The 3316-nt window shown below is 31.8% G+C and overlaps 1 long non-coding RNA gene across 1 annotated transcript; it reads left to right on the top strand.

The window, feature by feature from the left end:
* Window positions 1-218: 218 nt before the first annotated feature.
* LOC112033733 (uncharacterized) lies at window positions 219-1667 on the top strand. The gene is made up of 3 exons (XR_010632923.1): window positions 219-404; window positions 988-1062; window positions 1589-1667. It is a non-coding gene; the product is annotated as an uncharacterized LOC112033733 (long non-coding RNA).
* The last annotated feature ends 1649 nt before the right edge of the window (window positions 1668-3316 follow it).

The following is a 3316-nucleotide window of genomic DNA, read 5'->3' as shown; positions in this document are numbered from 1 at the left end:
TAGGTTCATTGTAACACAAGTGCTTAATATTAATATATAGCCGCCAAGAGCTTTTTCACTATAGACATAGGCTGAAACGTCCCAATCAGTTAAAAAAAAAGAAAAAGAAAAAAAAAAAGAAAAGGTGTAAGATCAGATTTTTTGGGTTCCCACCTGTCCCACCTAACCCCACTACCCATCACTCATTTTCACTTATCTCCTACTCTCATTAGCCGGCTCCTCACTTCTCCTTACTTCTCCTTTCTTTCTTTTTCTTCTTTTTCATTTTCAGTAGAACACTCCTCTTCACTCCTTCAAACTCTCCCATCGGTACCTCCATATCACCATTTCCACCATAGTTTTTTCGGCAAGATCACCGGAAAATTGTTATGAACCCATAAACACCTTCACATCCTTTATTGGAGGTAAAAATTTCTAATCTTTTTGATGGGTTTTACACTTTTGGTTGAGGTTATTTTTATCTAAGCTTTAATAATGATACCCATGTGATTTATGAGCATTGGAAGTGATATTTATGTGTTTGTATGTATGGGTTTTGTATTGGTGGAATTATTTGATGAGTGAGTATATGGTTTGTGTTAATGATGATTACTTAAGGTTTATGTATAGTGGAAAATTTAGGGGTTTTGAGTTATAATATGTGATGGTTGGTAAATCTAATTTTTCTATAGCCATTGGGTTTATTTGGAGTTAGTTGAAGTCCTAAATTTCTTGTCTTTGAGGATATTTTGATTTTACTTTCATGGGTCTCTTATTGATGTAGTGTAAATTTTATGGAAGCTAGCCATAATGTTAGAGATGATATTAAATGGGTTAACTTTATGAATTGGAGTTTATGCCTTATGAATCAATTTGTTTAGAAATTTTGGAAGTGAAATATATTATTATTGATGAGATTAAATACTAGGCATGCCTAATTAAGTGCTTATTTGGTAATTCCTAAATTGTAGTTGGATACAATTTTAAGTTTTATACTTATTGTGTTAGGTTTGCTTGAAATTGTTGAGGTTCTAGCTAATCTCCTTTGGAGCTTGGAGAATTAGGCTTTTTGCAGGTTGTATGGTAAGTAGTTTTTTATTGGGATTTTTGAAAAATAACCATGTTGCATAAATGTTGTTTTTAGATTAGACACGCTTTTGGAAACTACCTATGGAAACTATATTTTTCCTAAAAACTATCATATCGTAACCTTAATATATATATATATATATATGATTATATATGAAAATGCATCATATTTGATATTGCATTTAGGGAAATGCATGAATTGTTGATATGGAAAAATGAGCATCTTTTATTTAATCTTTGATAAGAAAATCTTGGATTTTATGGTTTATTAAAAAATTTAAAGATGCATATCTTGTCTTTTTATGTTAGAAAATATTTTGACAAGAATGAAGTTAAAAACCTTGTAAACTTTGTAGAAGTTAGATTATTTAAGGTTTTTCTGAAACTACTTGGTTATAAACTATGCATTTGAAAGGAAATGTATACTTGTGAGCTTTATGTGATTTTAACACCATGCCATGTGTGATTTCCTGGTGATCACCCGATTTGTTTTCCATAGTCTTTGTGACAATGAAATCAGATCCAAGTCAGTGTCCTTTCACTTTGGATGACGTGTTCTTCCTTACTACCCATAGGGGGAAGAGGCTCCTTGATTGTGTGTGGGTGAGGCTACAAGGTTTGTGACTTTGAGATCCCACTCAAAGGTTTAGCAACACAAACTCTCCTGTTTGTGACTTCAAGACCACCTTTGAAGGTTTAGATCATCAACACCTTTGATGACTAGAGAAGGCAGCAACTTCTACAACACCGAATCTTGAGATTCTTCAAGTAATAACATCGGTAGAAAATATGAGAGAGCTTTTTAGATATAAAACCATAAATACAAAAGAGGCACACTCTTCTCTCTCTGAAAAGACTTATAAAAACGTGTTTTGAGTTTCCTTTATATACTGAGAGAAGTAGATCTGAAACCCTAATCCTTAATGGGCTTGAACTGCTGTTTGGGCTTAATTAAAATTCTGCAGATACGACTTTCGATCGATCGAGCCTGTTCTTCGATCGATCGAACTAGACAAATTCTGAAATCTTCTTTCTGCAGCTTGTATGTTCTTGTGTGTTTATGATTTGCTAATTGTTCTAAACTTTTAGAACTTAACAATCTCCTCCTTTGGCAATTCGTGACAAAACTTTCATACAAAATAATATGCTTAAATACAAGAACAACCCAATACAATAAAATGCCCAATTACATCACAAATCTCAATCTAAGACTCCTAACTTAGAAGTTGTAAGAAGAGGTAGAAGGTCTTGATTAGAATGTACCTGTCTTTCATGAAACACTCAATAAACACATCACCGCATGTGTGGAAAGAAAGACATATAAACAATAATATGAAATAGAATATAAAAAACAAAAGTAAATTCTAACTCTCCCTCTAAGTTAATTACATCAAAAAGTTTTTATATTCTCCCCCTATCAAAAACAATTTTAACTCCTCCTAAACAAAACAAACAGGAATCCCACATTTCATCTAAATCTCACCATTTTTGTCACGTATTGACAAAGACAACTAAAAAAAAAAGAAAAATGAGGATTCACTTGAAGAAAAATATTCTCTCTTTCAATATATGCAAACTTAACACCATGTGACCCATAAAAAGTTGCATGAGTAGAGAAAATATTTGCACATTGATTATCCATCATATCTCTTAAGAAAAATATTTTCTGCAGTTTACACATACAAATAGCATATACTAAAATGTACAAGGACTAAAAAATTAATCAATTTAGCAAAGTGCATGCATGTTATGTTATGTGTGAGTACCCAATTTAGCAAAGTGCATGCATGTTATGTGTGAAAATAATGAGAGATATGACTGCAAAACTACAAGATGGATACAGAAAACAATGCAATGCATGTGAATCCTAAACGCAAATTATGCATAAAAAATAGATTGGTCAAAAACTTAGAAACTGAAAATTTTTCAGTTTCAATCGTTCAAGCATCGATCGAATACCAATCAAGCCTAGTAGATTCAAACCAAAAAATTTTATCGCAATTTCGATCGGTCAAGAAACACCTTCGATCAATTGAAAATCTAAGAAACTCAAAATTTTGAAAAATAGAGCAATTTAATGTAGAAACTCCTCAAAGCACAATGTTTCATGAATGAAATACTTGAGTATGAGATGAAAAGTTTTCCAAACACACTTGAATTCAACCCAGATCTTCCAAAAAAAATTTGCAATCAATTATCCTTAAATTCTCAAATTTCAAACACAGTTTGCATAAAAATCAAGGAATTC

The sequence above is a fragment of the Quercus suber genome, unplaced genomic scaffold (genome assembly GCF_002906115.3).
Source record: "Quercus suber isolate HL8 unplaced genomic scaffold, Cork oak 2.0 scaffold_330, whole genome shotgun sequence".
Lineage (NCBI taxonomy): Eukaryota > Viridiplantae > Streptophyta > Magnoliopsida > Fagales > Fagaceae > Quercus > Quercus suber.
Note: the sequence above shows the minus strand (reverse complement) of the source record. Positions and strands in the feature narration are given on the sequence as shown.